Consider the following 23,508-nt stretch of genomic DNA (forward strand, 5'->3'; position numbering starts at 1 on the left):
TATTTAACAGTATTTGCATTTTTAAAATAATAATGCGACATATAATGTTTCCTGTTTTCTTCAAAGTATTTTCATTCTAATATGTAATGAAATTCATCACCAATGTCATTTTTACTACATAGAAGACACAGTCTATTATCTCTAACTATATTATTCCATCTACCCTGTTCAATAGGGAGCTTGTGATTTGTGGTCCTAAATCTACAAAAATCAATAGACAGTTTATTCCCAAGAATTTCAAAATAACCTTCTTTTCCAAAAAAATCTTTATAAAGTTTATAATTAAGTGCTTTTGGTGAGTTTTCAAGCAAAGAATGCCAGACTTGTACAAACTGATCTTTAAGTCTGAGCTTGATGAATGAAACTAACCATTTACAATTCATAAAAGATTGCGTTTCCCACACATTGGGGATACCACATTCATTTAAAATAGTCTTTACGCTGTTTAACCATGACAAATGCACATTGTCATTAATAGACAATGTGATAACACATTTTATATAAAGTATATGATAGTTTTGTCTCTTTACCAGAATTTAATTTCCCCCAAAATGAGATCAATCTAGTTTTTATGTCCAAGTCTATAGGATATCTTCCAAGCTCCCCATAAATCATGTAAGAAGGTGTTGATGTTTTCAGACCTAATAATAATTTACAAAATTTTAGTTGTACCCTTTCAATTATCGCATTATTTCCAATACCGCCTAAAGTGGGTTTACTTATTTTTGATAAATGACTTCTTACATTAACATGCAATTTTCATGAGTGCAAATCCCGGTCAATATATGTTTAAGGTTTGTCAACCAAATTCTGCAAACGTTTCTGTCATGGTACAGGTAATACATGGCCAGAATAATTTGTTCATGCCTCACCTGGATTCGGCGCTAGAGGTAAAACGTACCAAAAGATCATATAGGATCTTAAATTCTATGGATTGTTTTCGTATCCTGTAGGGTATTAACTTTATCCTTAAGAATTAAAAATCCTAAGGGATTATTTCCAAAATAATTTTTCCTATACATTGCTACATGTATATGGTTTTATTTATTCTATAAGATTATCAACAATGTCGTATTGTTTGTACCTTAGGATGTGTTATGCTCTATAGGAAGTTTTCTGTTCTATACGGTATTTTTTGTCTCATAAAAGAAGTGTTTGTCCAATAAGGATATTTTCTTCCCTTTGAAGATTTTTATATCCCCTACGAGTTTGTTTACCTTCCGTTATTGCTAGTTTGATAAATTTAAAAAAGCATGGCATTGAAGTTTCGAATGTATCATCATATAATTGAATGTCGATGTAGCATCCTAACCAGTAATCGGTTAAAGGACTCCAAATTTGCATGTAATTTCTTTTTATCATTTTATCCGTTCCTGCTGCACACGATATTTACGAGTAAGCGCAAGAGTTGATACTCGGACTCAGAATAATGTTTCTCCATGAGTGGATCGATATTTTCACGTCTTTGAGAGTAATTTATCAAGATATATAATGTCTGGAAATACGCAAACTGTATATAGCAGAACCAAACATTAAATATTGCCGGCATGCTGCACAGTGCTAAATGCTAATTGCCAATTTAGAACGATAACGGTTAAACAATATTCTGGAACATAACTACCAATGGAGAAAACTTTATTTATAACTGATTTATTCAAATAAAATTGAGAATGGAAATGGGGAATGTGTCAAAGAGACAACAACCCGACCAAAGAGCAGAAAACAGCCCAATGCCACCAATGGGTCTTCAACACAACGAGAAAATCCCGCACCCTGAGGCGGGCTTCAGCTGGCCCCTAAACAAAAATGTGTACTAGTTCAATGAAAATGGACGTCACACTAAACTCCGAAACATATAAATGAACTAAAATTTATAAAAAAAAACATACAAGACTAACAAAGGCCAGAGGCTCCTGACTTGGGACAGGCGCAATAATGCGGCGGGATTAAACATGTTTTGTGAGATATCAACCCTCCCCTATTCCTCTAGCCAATATAAAATAAACAAACACACAGCAATACGCACAGAAAAACTCGGTTTAAAAGAAGTCCGAGTCCGATGTCAGAATAGGTATCAGAAGAAATTAAGCAAAATGACAATGATACATAAATTAACAAAGGACTACTAGCAGTTACTGATATGCCAGCTCCAGACCTCAATTAAACTGATTGAAAGATTATGTCTTTATCATTTGAAAATCAAGCACAATCTCTCCCGTTAGGGGTTTAGTATAAATACATTTTTACCTGAGAGTTGCCAATTCGATACGTTTGAATTTGGTTCGACACATCACAGATGGACTTCCAGCTCTTGTGTATATCCTTACCTAATGATCGTTTTGGCTTCATTGCTTAAAAAAGTATTAATGTTATACTTGACCCGCCGAAATTTGTATTCATAATGAAGTTAAATCAAGAAATGTAAACTGAATTAAGAACGTTTTACATTGATTCAACAGCGTAATTCGTCTTTCAGCAATTTACATAATTTCACATTCGTTCTGACAGACAATGTCCTTTAGAAGTAAAAACGGTAAATCGGTACTTCTGAATTATAAATCACATTCACATGTTCTCGTCATAATTAAATATATATCTAAAATAAATGGTTGCCAACGGACGTTAAAAATCAACTGTTAATTCATCTATTATGAACTAAGATTTGTTATGATGTGTAAGTCATGTAACCACTTTATGAAACATAAAGGAGGCCAAAATACATGTACAAATAAAACATCCGATCACATTCCTACGTCACGATCACCTAGCTTTTAGGAGGCTATTTTTCGTAAAACATTTTTTTTTCTTCAGTAAAAAGGGGCAACAATTTAAGATAAAGCAGTCACTTATTTGATTAAATGCGAAAAAAAGAGCGACACGACTTAATATATATATATATATATATATATATAAACAAGTCTAAATTGAAAACAACGTTCAAACCAATGATTGCGTTGGATAAAAACCGCAATTTTTATACGTGTGCATGCAAAACAAATTTCTTGATAGAGGGTTCTAAATACAACACAAACAACATTTTCCAAAAGACCAAAAATGTGAAAAAGTATATTTTAACAAAATATAATACAAGCTCAAACGAAAAAATATAAACAAGTCTAAATTGAAAGCAACGTTCAAACCTATGATTGCGTTGGATAAAAACCGCAATTTTTATACGTGTGCATGTAAAACAAATTTCTTGATAGAGGGGTCTAAATACAGCACAAACAACATTTTCCAAAAGACCAAAAATGTGAAAAAAGTATATTTTAACAAAACGCATTTGACTAACAGGTCGAACAACAGATGTTCTTAAACCCTGCTGACTGCCATTGGCGATTGCCAAATAAACGGATCACAAGATGTTACAAAATGGATCTTTTAAAATTATTAACTTAATACCAAACAGAAAACAATAAACTTGCGGACAAGATGGTATACCGCAAACAAAAGGTGCAAAAATTAGTATACCATATCCGGATTTCGACAATTAATGTCTCTTCAGTGATGTTAGGGATCGAAACGGTATTTGAAGGCCATATAATTTACCTCAATTTAGGATAGACTCTTGAATTTTGAAGAGTCGAAATATTAGAATTAGGATGAACGGATCATATAAACCCGAAGGAAAATATAATACAAGCTCAAACGAAAAAATTAAAAAAGTCTAAATTGAAAACAACGTTCAAACCTATGATTTCGTTGGATAAAAACCGCAATTTTTATACGTGTGCATGCAAAACAAATTTCTTGATAGAGGGGTCTAAATACAGCACAAACAACATTTTCCAAAAGACCAAAAATGTGAAAAAGTATATTTTAACAAAACGCATTTGACTAACAGGTCGAACAACAGATGTTCTTAAACCCTGCTGACTGCCATTGGCGATTGCCAAATAAACGGATCACAAGATGTTACAAAATGGATCTTTTAAGATTATTAATTTAATACCAAACAGAAAACAATAAACTTGCGGAAAAGATGGTATACCGCAAACAAAAGGTGCAAAAATTAGTACACCATATCCGGATTTCGACAATTAATGTCTTTTCAGTGATGTTAGGGATCGAAACGGTATTTGGAAGGCCATATAATTTACCTCAATTTAGGATAGACTCTTGAATTTTGAAGAGTCGAAATATTAGAATTAGGATGAACGGATCATATAAACCCGAAGCAAAATATATATATTTGTTTTTTAATAAATCAAATATTAGTCTTAAAACATGTTTCGTACAATTTTGCTGGTCGGTAAAAAAATCCATCGCTTGTCATAATCAATGATTTTTAATAAGATAAGGTAACGTGATCGTGCTTACGTCATAGGTTTCAAGCTGAGAAAATGTCTCAAACTGGACGATGTCATCACTGTTTTGCCCAATTTCAAGATGGACGGTATTGACAGCAGTTTTTCCGATTACTGGCAAATAAAAAACACTTTACCTCATCAATTTGAGCCAATGAGTGTTGAAAATAACCAAAAAATATATTAATTCTTCACGCGAAGAGTCCAACATTGACGATTTTTTAGTCAATACCGATCGGTTTGTTACACATACATAAGGGTTTCATCTGATGAATAAATTAAAGAAAACCGTTACGCTTTCTATATTTGGATTTTGATAGTTTTTTTTTGTTTTTTTTTTTAGATAAAACTACTTTTTGTCATGATCGAAATTATACAGTTCTAATTATTGATTATCAAATAGTCCTTTTTCTCTGTTACAGTAACGTTATATTCTAGTGCCCCATTCATATGTAATCAGACTAGCCACCTTATTACTAGTGATTTAAACATTGTAAATAACACTTCTCTACGAAATGTGTTATCAAAAGGCCCGCAATATCAGGAGCCTAAATCCATCAATTAGAAATACAACTTCAAAATACTGATGGATTCAGTCGAGGATTATGCCTGGCAATGGGTTAAACGCGAGAATGAAGACGTAGATTCTCTTTCCGAATGGATAAGGCTGTGAGGCCTTTGATACAAATCAGAATTTAAAAAACTGAATGGGTCTATGAATACCCATCCTTCATCAATCTTCAAAGACCCAAATGTTGCAAAACACTTGTCCTACCTCCATGACAAATATGTTGTTGTCCCTGCAGATAAAGTCACAAACAGCATCGTTTGTGTGTGTAAATCACATTACATAAACTGCTTGATTAGTGAATTTTGTATTGACAATTCATATGGAAAATCAACATATACCCCGACGACAATTACCAAAGAGGAAATCCTGGATAATCAAAGGTCTGTTCTATGTTCCTTTGGAATTTCAACCAAAGATAAAGAACTGGATCATCCATCACTGTATTGGATACCTAAACTGCATAAGTGTCCTTACAAACAACGTTATATTGCTGGGTCTTTCAAGTGCTCCAAGAAACCTCTTTCTAGATTATTAACATCAATTTTATCAGAGGTGGCGTGATTCAGATGTGGATACTAACAAATTCCAAAGATCTTTTAGAGTACATACAATCTCAAACTCTTTGATCTTGCAATAGTATTAAAACATTTGACTTTTCTACACTTTATACAAGTATTCCCCATTCCAAACTAAAAGACAATTGAAAGAGTTGGTCCTGCTTTGTTTCATGTAAAAGAATGGCCAATGTAGACACAAGTATCTTGTCTTAGAGAGGGATAAATTCTACATTGTAAAACATCACTCTGATTTAAACAAAACATTCTCTGAAACTGAAATTATCAAGATACTTGATTTCTTGATTGACAACATATTTGTTATGTTTGGAGGACGTGTTTTTCAACAAACAATCTGCATTCCCACGGGAACCAACTGTCCCCCTCTTTTTGCCAACTTGTTCCTTTGTATGAGGCTGACTTCATACAGGAACTTCTTAGGAAAAAAGAAAAGAGGGTATCCTTTAACTTTACTTTCCGTTATATAGGTGATGTTGTCTCACTAAATAATTCAAAATTTGGTGACTATGTTGAGCGCATCTATCCAAATGAAAATGAGATAAAGGATTCAACCAATACAGTTAAGTCTGCGTCATATCTTGACTTACACCTAGAAATTGACAATGATCGTCGGTTGAAAACAAACTTTACGACAAAAGAGATGATTTCAGCTTCCCAATTGTTAACTTTCCATTTTTATGTAGCAACATCCCAGCAGCGCCTGTATACGGAGTATATATCTCCCAGTTGATACAAAATTGGGTGTGATGTAAGTGTACTAAACACAAAAACTAAACTATATTACATTCCCATTGATAAAAATCAATGTTTAAATGTAGTTTTAAACATTGTTGTGACGTCATTCTATTATTTTACCCGTTCTTGTTTTCAGTGATTGGACTATCATTTACCTGTGAGAAACCATATGTTACCTTTAACTGTCCAATATTTTTAAGAATAATCCTCCTCTTTCTTAAGAATATTAGAAGGTAGAAAATTTTGGAAGGTAGCATAATTGATTCTTACAGGTAAATGATCGTTCAAGGACTGAAAAAAAAATCAATCAATTTACACAATTTGCTTCTTCATATGAAAACAATTTACAACGAAAGAACAAATGACAATTATACAAAAACATTTTATTTAGGTCACCTTCCAATACAATAATTTCGTCACTCATAAAGACGGTTTCCTGAAGAAAAAAAACACATTCAAATTGATTTTAACACTGCCATCATCAATACTTATTTCACAGCCATTTTTTCTCATGTTTTGGGTTTTCTCCTTTAGCACCAATTTGGTTGACAATGCTCGTTGTAAGTTTTGCTTTTATTGCATTTAGGTTACTCTTTTTGCAAAAGATTTATCGTCCGTCTTTGGATATAAAAATCGTCCTCTGGTGTTGCTATCCTTCTTCCTCACATCATTTTCAGCTACAATTAAAACGATGAAAAAAATAAAATAATGCTTCCCACACTTGATAGATCGTGCCGCAATACAAGGACCACAAGTAAAATAATTTTATTATCATAATTAGGAGAAAATAGTTCATCTGAAGTAGATGTTTTACCAAGTGTTGATGTGCAAGTCACTGACACATTGTTCCTTGGACAAAATAGCTAATCAAGAACTTGATAAACAACCTTAACCAACCTCAGCCTGTGTACACAGTGCAAATCGAGAATTTGCTTCATGAACTAGGGGCTACAACAGTTTTTATAATTTCCAGGTTTTGGCGTTGATTTGCAAGTTGTTTTTGTTTTTGTTTTAAAAAATCTGATATTATTGCCTGTAAAGCAAAACTTCGCTTATCAACCATGATGAATATGGGGCAGGTTAAATACATCTATCGTTTTTTCCGATTCGCACTTTGTTCGTTGTGATCGTTCTTTTAGAAAACGATCTACTCTCTTGAAATTAAATAAACGTAGGTGCTAGTTTTTAATCATATGTTTGTTAAATAAGTTTAAGACAGTTTGTAATTTTGTTTTATTAAGAACATAAAACACTTTATTGCATTGAATTCATTGAAAAAGCAAAAAAAAAGGGGGGTATTAATAAAAGTATTGTACTATATATAACATCAAAATACGAATTACATTTGTTTCTTTTCAATGTATTTAAACAGTTTCAAATACTCCACTATAGTTTAGATCTCAAAGGTAAAATTGATTGAATGTAATAATACATTAAGCAAAGAAACACAGATACGTACACTGTCTATGCTTTGTTTTGAAGGAAAAAAGAAAGCGTTATTTGCAAAGGGAAATCAAGGGACAAAATTATATTTCGGTAACATGAAAAAAAAAAAAAAAAAAAAAAACATCAAAGAACAGCAATACGCAAGTAAACTTTAAAAAAAAAAAGAGCGACACGAACCTTGCAGAATAAAAACCAGAAAAGGGAAGGGTATGCAGGTGGTACGGTTTGGGTAAACGATAACCGTCTCTTGCAAAACAACCGCCGAGTTAAGGTCAATTTTGGAGAACGAAGAAGGAAAGAGGGGGCCTGCGTCACACGGGAAAATTGTGAATATTCTTTTTTCATGTATAGTAGTTGAATAGGTCTGATCGATTTATTGATCTCCAGACATTTTATGGCGATGAATTCAGATATTATAACTATATTAATTCATTTTCACAAATGAAAAATATAATATTTGGATCATAGTTAATTCTTTTAAAATTTATTGAAATAATATAAGATAATAAAACACAGATAAACAACAATAGAATTTGAATTGATTGCAAGCTTGTGGTCACTTCATTTGTGCTCATTCATCATATTTTATAGTGTGCTGGTATTTGAAATAAAATCGACTGCGGTGCACTCGATATGGTTGAACCTTTTTCTGAAACGTGAACCTGTCTTCAAGCTTCATGCGTTTTTTTCTTTTTTTTCTCATTCACCTAATAAGAAATAAAACCCCAGAAGGAATAAGGAAGTAATAGGAGAGGACTACATTTCAATATATGTATATAACTTACCATTACTAGCTGCTATAACTGTATCCTCCTCGTTGTCCACACCGAGACCGGACATATCTGAATACACATTTTATTTTAATTCAAAGTTCGAAACAATACAATCACTAATTACGACATCACTTTCTTCTTCATATTTTTTATTTTTTTTGTTTGCATTAAAAATATACTTCCATCATCTTTATCCATTTTGAGACTCCAAACGCAAGTGAAGTTATTCAATGAAAATATGTAATTTGTCCTCGCGCACGCATAAAGCATGATCCTCATGCACTGTGGCTTCATGTACATGTAGCTATTCATGTTGTTTACCTTCAACTGTACTTTATTTTTGTCTATGTAATAGTTATCCCATGAGGACGCGGTGTGTCAGTGTAAGATCACCCCGATTGCCGGAGGATAACTATTTCACATCCCAGCTGTTCTAGATTAGATAAAAAACCATTTACGCTTCATAAAATTTAGTTTAGAACGCCACACAATCATTATAATATACTTTATATATTACTATATAGTATATACCCTTTATGAGCCCCGGACACAATGTTAAAATATGTTAAATTAACAGAGAGATTGTATCCAGTCGTCCTGGTGTAGGGATATAAATCGTGGGTCTATATGCTAAAGGTCTTGAGTTCGAATCCCAGCATAGACACTGGATTTTTTTCTACATAAATTTTGATAGTTAGTCTTTTCCGTATAAATAATTCTAAGTTTTATTCTGGATTTGACATTCCCGCCAAAATATTACAGAACAAAGAAACTCAAGCTAGGGTGATCTGGTAGGGGTGATCCGGCTCAGATCACCCCTGGGAGAACAAAGGAGCTGGGGTGTAATGCCAACATGTAGGATGATATTAATAAAGTTTATCCACAAAACAATGTATACACTGATGAAAATAAATCTTAACAAAACTTTGTATTTGTTTGCTTTTTTCACAATTTTTGACATGTTAAACAATGTTTTAAGTAAGATATAAGCCTCCAACAGTTCATTCTGTAAAATATTGAACAGGTCCAATATTTTACAGAATGGACTGTTATCGGCTTATATCCTTTACATAAATCAGGTTTTGACTACATGCAGCCGATACTCAATGTAGGGCTTGTGGATTAAGTGTACATAAAACTAGATATTAAGAAGGATTTTAATATGCATATGAATGGATGTTACATATATTGAATAAAAAAAAAAGATTAATATTATATTATGAATTAAGATATTTACCTATGTATATGTCAAAAACTAAAATATTGCTCAGTTAAAAACGTGATTAAATCTAAATAGCCTTAGTTGACTATTTGATGTCAAGGAGATGGGATTTTTTTGCTGAATGAATTTCATTTTACACATGTTGATCATAGTACGGTTAATTTATTTAGTGCGAAAATTGTTTTCAATTTTTGTACACAACTATTTCTTGCAAAGGGCTACATTTTGTAGGAAAAATTATTCTGTTTCGTCGAGTCTTGGACAAGGTTTTTTTTTCAGTGAGTAGTTGTAAGGGTTCTCAACGTGCAGAGAGTGTGACACTCTCTCTACACGAGGCATCGGATCTAACGTCCCCATTCTGACCGTATGTGTGCTGCGTACTTGTACATCCCGCACAGCCTAACGGAGTCCCAACTTTGGCAATGGTTTTACTGCCGATCGAAATAAGACCTTAGAGTACGCGACGTTTGATGTGAACACGGCTTAAGACTTGCAATAACATTAATAACAGTTTAAGCAGCACGTGGTTATTTTGTTCTCTCTGAAATTTACGGGATGCCAATTTGATTTTCTGAAATGCGGCAGTAGGATTATGAAAATGAATAACTTGTCCTGGTGAGAACTAAAAATCAAAAAAAAAACTTTGCACAAGGCAGAAAAAAATGAATATTCTGCAGCACATTTCTGCGGAATCAAATGTGTACAATTTTTTTTATTTTTTTTTATTTTTCACGCGGACAAACAGGCAAATAAATTATCAATCCGAAACAAACAGAATCCTCCTATCCCTTCTCCCACCCCTTCCCCTTCCCTCAAGAATATCAAAGTGTCTGGTCGTCCCATTATACAGGTTTGGAACTCGACCTATATATTAGGTTTTAAAGAAATGTGAATTAAAGTGTATGACCCTTCTGTATATTACGAAATATTAAATAGGGGTCCAGACTTTAAATTTCCATTTTGCTTGTTCCTAGAGACATGCATGGTTCCATATAATAACTCTCCAACTGGTACTCCTCCCTGCTTCTGTTTTTAAAAAGTGAGGGCAAGGAGCACATTACCACCTGATCTCTAAGAAGAATATGTGTGACATATTTGTCTCTGGACGTTATACAAACAGTTTACCAATAATTCAACCGATACGAAATTTGCGTCTCTATACATTATGCAAACTGTCAATTAATCTATCAACACAACCGACGAAACCAATCATCGATTAATGCATGTTAAATTCGTCAAACTTGACAGTATGTAATCAATAAATCAATCAGTCAACAAAACCAACCAACCAAGCCAATCATCGATTAATGCATGTAAAATTTGTCAAACTCGACAGTATGCAACCAATCAATCAATCAACACAACCAACGAAACCAAGCATCGATTAATGCATTTAAAATTCGTCAAACTAGACAGTATGCAACCAATCAATCAATTAATCAACACAACTAACCAACCAAGCCAAACATCGATTAATGCATGTAAAATTCGCAAAACTGGACTATGCAGAATATTAAAAGTTTTCCGCCTAACAATACACCTTATCGCTATTCCCGGCTGACCCGAGAATCTGTCCCGCTTGAACTATTGACGACATACAACAATCACTTTTCCATTGTGGCGTCAGATATTTTGTATTATGACGTCAAAGTTTTACGGGAACAAATAGCGACAAGGTGTATTGTTTGTACAAACAATTGATCAATTATTATTTAGTTTCTTGCCATATTTTGTGATAACTTAGTTAAATAAAACAAAATAGCCAGAATTAAACTGTGGAATTTTTTTTAAAGAGTGGGAATTGCAATCTAAATTTTCTAATTTGATAACTCTAGATATTTTTGAATAGCAAGATGTATGTACATACACACTGTATAAATGTATTATATTAAACCGCTGTACTGCAAATACATTGCCCGTTCGTCCGTCTGTTTGTCAGCAGATCTACAGTTATAAGTTGTAATATGTGTGCGCTTTTAGGATCTGTCACACATCTTCTTCATATTTTCCAATACTTTGAATAATGAGAGGGGTATGCTGAACACAACAACCTGTGCATTCTTGTTTTATTTGATCTCAATTTTCAGAATTGTCACACTTATCTGTCAACATTTAGGACTATTCAATAGCATCAAAACGTCCTCGTTAAATTGATTATTTGAAACTTATACTCCTTTTTAATTGCATAGGATATTTTCTTCTTTTCTTTTTCTTTATTTGTGGGGAGAGAGGGGGGATGAAATTATACATGCGAAGAAATTGCTTAAATGGGATGAATAATTGGCTGGTGATTAAATTCCAGAGGCAAATATGACACACAAATCAGGACAAGCATATGTATATGTAACTTGAACCGTGATTTTGTAAAAGCACGACATGCTGAGTCAGACTTTTCATGCGCTATTTAACTCTCTCCGCGAATAGGAGGAGATGCTTGGTATATGTAAATTAGAAAGCAATAACACACACTTAACAATTACACATCTAAAGGTCAGCATGCAGTCTTTAAAATGAAAAAAAAAAAACATTTGTAATTATTGAATTTATGTTTCCGACCGGCTTTTCGGAATTTACCTTCAACTATAAAAAAATGACTTACAAGGTGTCAAGCTCTAAATTGCTTGCGTCTAGAAAAGTTGTGAATACATTAAACAGTGACTTTCAAAGACCGGGCAACACTACTCTTTATTTCTTATGCAGGAAAAATACTGCAATCTGATAGGTTAATTACCCCGGTGTAAATAACAACCCACCTTGTTCACCCCGGGATAAATAAAATTTTGCCAAAAAATTTAAAAAATAAAAAAATTGCCAAAATAAAGAAAAAAAAATTAAATGTCAACAAAAAAAATTTAAAACAAAAATAAATAAAATGTCAAAAAAAAAAAAATTATAAAAAATGAAAAATAAATAAATTTGAGGACAAAAATTTGTAAAAAATAAAAAAAAAATTAAAAAAAATTTCCCCCCGAAAATTCAAAAGAACAAATTTTTTTTCTGAATCCCCAAAATAAAGAAAAAAAGTATTTGACAATGCGCAGCAACATCGACGTCGAAAAAATGAAACACTGGAAATTTTTCATTTGCATTTTTCAATTTTACATCCCGGTTTAAAAATAAGTAAAGGAATGGTTCATAAGAAATACATTCGTTATCTTGGTGTAATCAGGGGTGTACGGAATTTTACACCGTTGTTGAAAATTCATACACCCATTCGGCTGCGCCTCAGGGTGTATGAATTTTCAACAACGGTGTAAAATTCCGTACACCCCTGATTACACCAAGATAACTAATAATATCCCATAAATAGCACATGAGTTTCCCAAAGTAGACATGGTGTAACTTTTTTTACAACTTTTACACTTTCTTTTAATTCTGATCACTGGAATAATGAAAGGTGCATCACAGAATGATAAATCGTATTAATACGGAAGCCTTTTAGGGCCATGCTAACTTACTTTTTCAATTTGATATAAATTAATAATTTGATATAACAAATTAATAATTTGATATAACAAATTAATAATTTGATATAACAGATTACCAATTTGATATAACAGATTATCAATTTGATTTAACAGATTATCAATTTGATATAACAAATAATTAATTTGATTTAATAGATTATCAATTTGATATAACAAATTATAAATTTGATATAACAAATTATACATTTCTCTACTAATCGTATGATTTTTTAATCATAATAGTGATTGATTGAAAGATGCATACACAAACTAGAGCATTTATTGTATTGATTGAATGTTTATCTGACGTCCAGTGACAAATATCTAATGCATATTCAAAATTCTGTTAACAGGTTTAATGTTTCTGCAACACCCCCTTTTATCCTTTATTTGAAGCAGTTTTGGGGACTAGTTTCTCTATTTAGTCCATGGGACCTGGTGTCTTAGAACGAACGAATATAATAGAGAAAAAAGGGGGCATCTTTGATCAATTTATATTACACATTTTCAAGTCTGAACGAAATGAATAGTTCTATTGAGATGTTGGTGTTTCTAGGAACATAGGAACATGCGGGGATAAAAAAAATGCTTCCCTTTCTTAAAATAGCCTGGCATGTTCCTTTATCAACTCCAATAGGAACATGCAAGAATTAATCAAACATCCTTAAATTCATCTTTGCATTTTTCTTTATAAATTTGTTGCAATAACTAGTTTTGATTTGGAAACATTTTATTCAAAATAAAGACCCACGCGCGAGATCTAGAACGATTATGTCGTCACTTGATGCATGGATATATACGTCTTCTGTTGAACAGATCACACATGTATAATCTGAGCAGCTTAATAACTGTGTATTTATAGGTTGAGGATTGCGGACCATGAGCAACGCCAAAAAAAATTAAGTCTCTATTTCTTAACAGTTTTAGCATTTCACTTATATATCCTTTATGTCAAATAGAGATGGGAGAAAACCCGAATCCATGCATAGAAATGATTTGTTAAATCAAAATAAAATCAAATTTATATTTTGTTATATCAAATTGATCATCTGTTATATCAAATTGATAATCTGTTATATCAAATAATTAATTTGTTATATCAAATTTGAAAAAGTAAATTAGCATGGCCCTAAAAGGCTTCCGTAATAATAACAATAATTGTAAAAGTAAGGAGATGTGGTTTGATTGCCAATGAGACAAATATCCACCAGAGTTCAAATTACGAATATATGTACACTTGACTATTGGTATTTATAGTATTGATTCATTTTAAGAATATGACATATAAAACGTCGGGAGGAGAAAGTTTTCTGTACGCCTAAACATCGCTTAAGACTAAATCACACGCTCCATTCGCTTTATGGCCATAGTGTATTCACACCGGACAAATTTATCAAATCACTAAATGCGGTTTGCGTCGACTAAACTATGTTAGAGTGTAAAACATTTGTTTTTGAGAAGTTTATCCTCTTAACACGAGTTTCCCAATTTAGAACAGAGACGTAGGCATGGTTATACTGTTCTTTTTTATTTTAATAATTTTGACACCCTCTTTTAAATAAAATTAATAAAATAATTTAAAAACAGAATGAGCAATAACAATAGGTTTACTTAACTATTGATACTCATAGTTTTGATTAATTTTTGAGAATGTAACATACAAAAAGGTTCCGAGGAGAATTTGTTCGGTACGCCTCAGGATTTAAACGAGCACGCCGGTCACTTTATAACCTTGATGTGTTAACAACGGACATGCAAATATATTAAAATATTGGACGATACATTTTATTAGAGTGCGAAATTAAAAAAAAAAAGATAATTGTCCTTTTTCTTTACTGGAACTAAAACATGGATTTATGAGCGTATTACGCTAACGCATATTTTGAAACTTACACTTTCACTTTTCCGCAAAACTGTTTATAACGTATCAGCCAAAACGTTCTATATTCTTCCAATTAACCTGGCCAGTTACCTATCATTTAAGATACCCATTACTTTTAATTCTTTAAATGTATGTATTTGTTAATCTGATCCCTTACACAATTTAGACAATATGAAAATTAGAAGATGTCGTACGATTTCCAATGAGATAGATATCCACCAACGACTAAAGGTCACGAATTTGAATAAACTACTACATGTCACTATGACATTAACAGTGCTTCTAAAGCAGTATGGATACAACCATTTTGTTATCTTTTTTACCCATTTTATAAAACCGTTTGTTAGTTAATAATCGAGGTGCTACTATTTATTAAAGGGTCGCCCCGCTGTTCAGCGTAGCTGTAATCCAACACCCCGAAATTCCGACCGTCAAAAGTCAAATGTTCCGATAGTCGTTAGTCCGCCAGTCCAACAGTCCGAAGATTCGATAGTCCGACAGTCTGCTAATCCGACAGTTCAATAGTCCGACAGGAGTCACTATTCACGTAGCTGTGTTGCAGCTGATGATGGATCTTGTCTTCAAATAAGGTTACTAGTATACTGTCAAAACGCGGGTAGTCTTTAAAATTTCAAGAGTTACGAAATCCTATACAGTTTGAAAAATTAATATAATACTCTGTTCACCATGTCAAAGTTGATACCGAGATTTTCAGTTTAAATACATGCACGTACATGTAATGCGTTTTGTGGTTGAATGTGAAATGTCACATATTATAATATGGACATTAGCATATTAAGTCATTGAATCACCACGACATCACACTATTTATGTGAAGAAGAAAAAACACAACAGAACGGAGATGGGCAATGACACGAAGACAGAAACATTGAAACAGCAGACAGAACAGATACCATAAAGATCACTGAATGATCCACAATGCGAAGTGCACCCTTCTTTCCCTACAAGCAGTAATCTAAAAATTGTGCCGTCAACATATAAAGAGTGCACTTATATAAAACGATTGATTGCTTGGTGTTTAACGCCACTTTCAGCACAATTGCTCTATTGCGTCGCGGTCTGTTTTTATTGGTGGAGAAAGCCGGAGTGCCCGGAGATATCCACCGACCTTCGGTAGGAAAACTGAAAATAAAAGTCAGTAAAGATTGGTTTCGAACGCACCTGCCACGTGCCGGATTCGAACTCACAACCTCAGTGTTGACAGGCTATCAGGCTTTGGGTAATTGTAAATGTAATCATTAATCAGCTGTAATCGATTACAATTTTTCAAATAATCATTTTAATCATTAATCAGCCAAAATTCGAATTACATGTAATCTAATTTAATCAATTGCTTTTCAAAATACTTTGTAATCCTGATTAATTTTTGATTACATTCTGATTACAATGAAAAAAATTCTCAAATTGTGTTGATGGTCAATATATATCATGTCTTAAATGAACATTTTTATTATTCATATTTAATTAATATATTTAACTTTTTAAAATAGTTTTTTTTATCTTAAGCATTTAACGATATTATGAAATATGGATATGCATGTAATTTGATACCAACAAAATGTTATTTTAATGATATTTTGGTAAATCTTATTTTGTGAGGACTTCATTACGTGCTGAAAGGTAAAAATGACTTGTGTAGTAAGTAAGCCTGACTGATAATGAAATTTAGTTTCTGTTATTAATTCCAAAACCTTTGGCAAAAACATGCTCAAGACTGGCCTTATCCATAGTGAGTTAATACCAGCATTTTTAGCTAAATATGTGTACAGTGAATTAGATGATTTTCATTGTGAAAAGGAGATCAGATTTGTAAAGTTTGAAGTTATTATTTAATAACATATTAAATAAAATTAAAATCCTTTCTCAAAAAGTGTTACAGTTATAACCTTTATTCATTAACATCATTCAAAAAGATTATTTTGAAATTCATTATAATCAGATGTAATCATGATTACTTGCCAATGTAATCATAAATTTGATTAGTTACTTTGAGAAATGGTGTAATCATTAATTTAATTTAATCGTACAATAGACAAAGTAATTGTAATTTAATCAATTACATTGAAAGTAATCGGACCCATCTCTGCAGGCTAGTGTTACAGTAGTTCGACTACTTAGACCACTCGGCCACCGAGGCCATCAAATCAAATGGTTTGACTTTAAATGGACAAGCGAATATAACATGCGATGAGTTAAATTATTTATCTATTATCCAAATCAGCCTCCTACTAGTGGTAAGAGGTTAAATTAAACATACAAACATTTTCAAGTGCATAGTAAAAGTCAGTACTGATTGTTTCCAGTGAACCAAGGAAACACCTCAACACAAAAAAACCATGAGGACACACAAAAGATAAGTTTAAAAAAAAAATGAATGCCCGGCAGTTATTGAAAGCAAGCTCTTGATACCAAAAGAAAAAAAAAGTGATAAGGTTTACCAATATTTCATGTCTTCTTGGTTTTGTCCGAGGCGGATCCAGAATTTTTCAAATATAGTACTAGTAATTGCTGTAATAAAAAGCGACGAGCGGTGCGAGTCAAAAATATTTTTGTACATAGATTTTATGCTTAAAAAAAATATAGTTTCCAATGAAAATGCCACCTCCTTCCTGAATCCGCTTCTGGTTGTGCAGTGCCAAAATAGAAATAGCAACTTAGTGTCTTCAAATGAAATGAGTCCACCCGACAGGAGCCTGTAATTCAGTGGTTTACGTTTGTTGTTCATGTTTCTGTATATCATATTTGTTTTTCGTTCATTATTTTGTACATAAATCAGTTCTCGTTTAAATTGTTAATTATTTTTCATTTCGAGGCTTTTAAAGCTGACAATGTGGTAGGGGTTTTGCTTATTGTTGATGGCCGTACGGTGACCCGTAATTGTTAGCTTCTATGTCATTTGGTCTCTTGTGGAGAGTTGTCTCATTGGCAATCATACCACATCTTCTTTTTTTTATAACAGGGAATAAGATCTTGTCTCTGTGAACAAATATTACTATAAACAAACATTACACGTCTATAGGTATATCTTTTTAGAGAGAAGAGACCACAAGAAAAACGTTAGGGCTGTCGGATAAGAGAACTGTCGAACAAACGGGATGTCGAAGTATAGGACTGTCGGACTATAGGATTGTCGGATTATTTGATTGTCGGCTTAAATGATTGTCTGATTTTAGGTCTGACCCCTATTCCGCCCCCATTGGTCCGACACCTCATTAATCCGACAACGCAGTTGTCCTAGACTCCATTAGTCCGAAAAAGGTTGTAATTGCAAATCAAATTCATAGAATCAGTAGACGAGGTATTTGAACTAGTGACTACTCTGTTTTTAAAGTATAAAGACACGGAAAGACAGAACTTTCCATCCGGTATGTAAGAATTACTATGATTCTATAAATATAAGGCAATCTACAACCTTGCAATATTTGGATTTACTAATAGAAAGTGTGACCTATCTATTTCATAGAAAACAATACGCTAAAAGGGAATTTGAAGATAAGTCTTTCATCGTAGAGGAAAATGTTCAGACCACAGTATATTCTCAGAAACGGTCAAAACTACACAGATTTCATTTAGAATAAAAAGAAACTTATCCAAGTATGTTGGTCTCCATTATCTACACTGAACTTGAATTTAAAGATTAAAAACATGAAAGTAAAAATATCCAAAGTTAAGTTGTACAATCGATAATATTCGGTCCTTTAATAAATATTTTATTAAGTTGGGAAATCAGTTACAAACGACAACATCTGCCGTCAGAATGGACTTTAGGTGAATATTCATTAAACAGTTGCGACTTGACGTTTAGCAAAGAAAAATATATCAATCATGCAAGAATTAATGGCAAGGAGTTAACAGCAGTAAATCAGATATTTTATTGCATATTCATTGAAAATTGAAATAACACTTCATCAGTGGTCTCTTCTTCCCGCTTAACAATTAATTGATTATCGGTTAAAATTTTAATCAGTTGAACAGCATAAACAAACGCACTGTGTAAACACAATTCTGTAACGACCCACTAAGAAAATGGCACATGATTACAATAAACGTGTGTACGCGTAAGCATGAATGTAACACACACACACACGCAGGTTTATGCAATATAACGTGCTGGTAATAACGGTCTAATTATTGCAACTCTGTGTCTTTGCTCTTGCTTACAAATGTCGTTTTCTGAATTGACTCAGAAGTAACCAATCTGATTAGCATTCAAATCCTGTGACCGAGCTCCGCTTACAAGGATCTGACAACACTCCGTTATAATTTCTTTTCTGGCAATTACGCACCAGCCAATGAAATGACGTGCAAGATTACCACAAAACAGAAGGATCACGAAAGGTGTTAAAACAGAACCTAGAACAGAGTGTTGTCAGATCCTTGTAAGCTAAGTGTGGACACATGATCTGTATTTCAATCAGATGGAGAAGTAGTAAATACCAACGTCGTTTGTTTGAACTGACCTGGGATCGACCTCACGTCCTTCTGTAGTACGCGAGCCAAGCACGGGAGAACGACACCACCAATGTGGTTGTATATTAAAATAAAAGGCAACGATATTGTTTTACACAAAATTCTTGTTATGTTTATGCAAGAAAGCCTGTCAGTGCCTCCTTAATATTATTTGATAGTCTTATTAGTTCTTTCTTTAACTTCTCTGCTCTAGCTTCATACATATGAGCAGAATTGACATGTTCCTGTGACATATACAGCTATTAGCAAAGTAAACAGTGGTTGGTCCGTCAGGACCTGAAGTTTTTTTCCGTAGCAAAAAAACCTTCGGATTTTATACATTACTCCTATAACCTTATGCTCACATTGTATGTCAATTCAAGGAAAAGTATGATATTATTTTGATAACCCTATTGTTTAATTATTTTTCCCCTATCACTATTTACCAGAACTATTTTTTGTAAACTCGTATAGTCAATAGATTCCTCGCGGTGAACGGGCTAACCACAAACGAGTATTTAAAGGAGATATTCATTGAACAAGTTTACCCACTGTTTGAATGAGAGCAAAATAAGGACAGAACACTTGAAGACAAGTCTTCTACCCTAATGTAACTCTTTTTTTAATAATTGGTAAGCATATAGACAAACTAAACTGGTATTCTTCAAATAATGTCATTACTATTATATTTTAACTCCCCTTTCAAAAAGTGAATTTAAAAAGAGGAGGATAGCTACATGTGTTCTGGTTAATCATTTATACTTTTTATTAATTGAGTAATACCACAAAAACTAGCCCTTTTTGGGCACTGGAGTCATGTTCATACATATATTCGTGTAGGCAGCAATGCTTCATTGGGGCTCCTTTTTTTTCTTACTGCGCTGCTATGGGGATACAGACAAAGCGGATTCAAATTGGAGTGTACCCGACGTGCTCCTAAAATCGAAAAAATAAAACGGAAAATAAAATTGTTTGGCATGAAAGTTGTCAAAAGTATTTTCTACGGTGGCATCCTCTTTGACCTGTATCCAAGAGGTAATGTATCTACGAGATTCGTTGAAATTTAACACCGTGTGTTGTGCTTTCAGTTATACGCAGGTGATGGAATTCTGCTGCTTTAGCGCTAATACACCAACCTCCCATTATAGACACTATCACGTGTTTCCACAAAAGACAGAGTCCATCTTTTGAGGAGTACATTGTTTGTTTATTTAAAGAGGAAGTTATCTTTGTCACGATTAGATCCAGTCAGTAAATATAGAATATAAAGAATAAAGTAGCTCACTACGCGGTTTTGGATTTTGCTATTTTTCAAAGTCCTTACGGTGACCTATAATTGTTGACTTTTTCTTCATTTAGTCTTTGGTGGAGAGTTGTCTCATTGGCAATCATACCACATCTTCTTATTTTTATATAGAAACCCGTGAATATCTGTGATGTTTTTTAGAGGTCAAAATCCTTAAATATTAAATGCAAGTTCTTCATAAGTTAAAGCCTGGTAAAAAAAAAATAATATGAAAATTGAAAGTAAATCAAAACCTTCATACATTTAAAACTATTTTCGGATAGTTCCTTCAATTATTTCTAGTTTTATTTTAAGGACAAATGACATCAGATTTTCTACAAGACCTTGTTTGTTCGTGTAAGGGGGAAAGCATATACAGGCAGCATGCTTAAACAAGGAGCAGCGACTCATTTCTAAAACAATAGTACGAGAAAAAGTACTCGTAAGTCATAAATGTTTCAGTATAACTTACGATCAGTTTAAGTGGTAAGATTTCTTGGTAAAAGAGTCGCAGGTGGCCTGTTGAAAGGCAAAATGTTTGTCCCTATCCAGTATACCCTCATATTCCTGTCGCAGTGAAAAATTCCCCGACTTTCATCCCAGACGTCCTTTGTTACAGGACTTACCTATTGTATTTATTGTCAATGTTTTCTCGTCCTGAACATGCACGAAATGTTTGCCACTGGATGTTAAGCAACCAACAATCAATCAATCAATCTTTCTTGCACGAATTTGTGTTTTGTCAAAATGAAGGTAATTGTAACAATGTCCAGGCCTTATCAACCGACATAGCTGTTGACACAGATGACATATCATGAACATTGTTTATTTGAAATATTTTCTAACTGAATTGAGGTGTTCCTCGATCATGTCGTATGTGAATTTTAACTTTCTATAATTTTCGACGTTTCATTTTGTATATGAAAACGGTCTTGTCTTAGTTTTTGAATTTGTCATAAGACCCGCTTGCACACATTACAATGAAAGTTAATCGTAGTTGTCACTTTAATAAATCATGCTTCTTGTATTATCTGAAAAAGTATCGTGCATTGAGACTAAGCATGGTAATTGTTTAAAAATAAACTCATTGACATATCAAGTCTTGGAAAACTGAGACGAAATTTAACCTGCAAATGTTGTTGGATTTTATCGACATCACAATGTATTTTGGATACTCTATTAATACATATTATTCTCAAATGTATGTATATCTTGCCCAGAAATGCTATTTATCGAGGTCGAATATTAAGGTCATTCTGTTGTATTAATTTATTAGGCTTTGAAATTTCCATCAAACTTGTTATCTTCGAAATAGTGAAATTATATGTTATTCTGACGTCATGTGCAAATGTGAAACACATCTAAGTCGGAACTTTTATTTAAAATAGATATAAGAAGAGTGGTATGAGTGCCAATGAGACAACTCTCCATCCAAGTCACAATTTGTAAAAGTAAACAATTATAGGTCAAAGTACGGCCTTCAACACGGAGCATTGGCTCACACCGAACAACAAGCTATAAAGGGCCCCAAAAAATGACTAGTGTAAAACCATTCAAACAGGAACCAACGGTCTAATCTATATAAAAACGAGAAACAAGAAACATTTATGAACCACATCAACAAACGACAACCACTGAACATCAGGTTCCTGACTTAGGACAGGTGCAAACAAATGCAGCGGGTTTAAACGTTTTAATAGGCGCCAACCTTCACCCTACCTGAAATAATGGTGTAACATCAAAACATAGAAAGACACACTATAAAATATCAATTGAAATGGCTTAACTTAATCAAAAGACATATTAACAAAAAGAAGTGAACATGCACTGAACGAATAAATTTGATCTATGACACAATGTAAATACAAAATTAATAAAACAAGGGGGTTAGATGTAAAACAATATCAGAAAGACAACCATAACCTTGGACAAAATGCCGCCAAATAAAATAACGTACACAGGTAAATAAAAAAAATGTCTTGTAAGGTATACATGGAGTACGGAAATAATTTTTACAAAAGCATTGATGAATAATACTACTTGTATAGTTTATTGAATGGATTATTGATTTTGAAAAAATCTGCAGTTTGTTTCTTTAGATTAAAATAGGAATTTTTTTAGTGATGACCTTTGATCTTGATTTAAGGCATGGTGGCACCAGCTTTCATGTTTACGACACATCTTTTCAAAATGTACACGATTTAAGCTTTCCAATGAGCTATTATAATGCCATGAGGTCCGTAGGTAATTTAAATTTCTAAAATTGTCCTCTCCGCCGCTCCACTAATATATATGTATATAGTAACTTTATAATAAATATTTTCAAGTAATGAATAATTTCTTATCACCAGGGAAATTGATTGTTATCTTATAGGATACATTGTTTCCGTTGGACTATTTGTATTCCTATAGGACACAAGTTATTTTTTCCCTTTGGAATGTTTTCTAGAAAAAAAAATCCGGTAGGAATAATTTTAATCTCAAAGGATTATTTTAATCCTACAAGATATCATTTAATCCCTAAGGATTTATTTTCTCTATAGGAATGTTTAAAAAAAAAACGGAAGAATTTTTATTTCTCTTACAGGAACATTTTTAATCCTATGCGATTAATTTAACAAAGGTATCATGCTGGAGAAGAAAAAAAATCCTATAGCACTTTGATAATTTTTGTCCTTAGGGATATTATTGTCATGTAGGGAAAACAAATATCCCATATGATTTTTCGAAATCCTATAGGATTTTGTATGAACAATTTGTTCTGGTCATATATTA

At 32.9% G+C, this 23,508-nt stretch overlaps 1 protein-coding gene across 10 annotated transcripts in view; it reads left to right on the top strand.

Moving 5' to 3' along the window:
• The window catches only part of LOC127703064 (uncharacterized), a 434,903-nt gene that overhangs the window by 274,961 nt on the left and 136,434 nt on the right, over positions 1-23,508 (top strand). The window lies entirely within an intron of this gene.

Source organism: Mytilus californianus, unplaced genomic scaffold (genome assembly GCF_021869535.1).
Source record: "Mytilus californianus isolate M0D057914Y unplaced genomic scaffold, xbMytCali1.0.p SCAF_5, whole genome shotgun sequence".
Classification (NCBI taxonomy): Eukaryota; Metazoa; Mollusca; class Bivalvia; order Mytilida; family Mytilidae; genus Mytilus; species Mytilus californianus.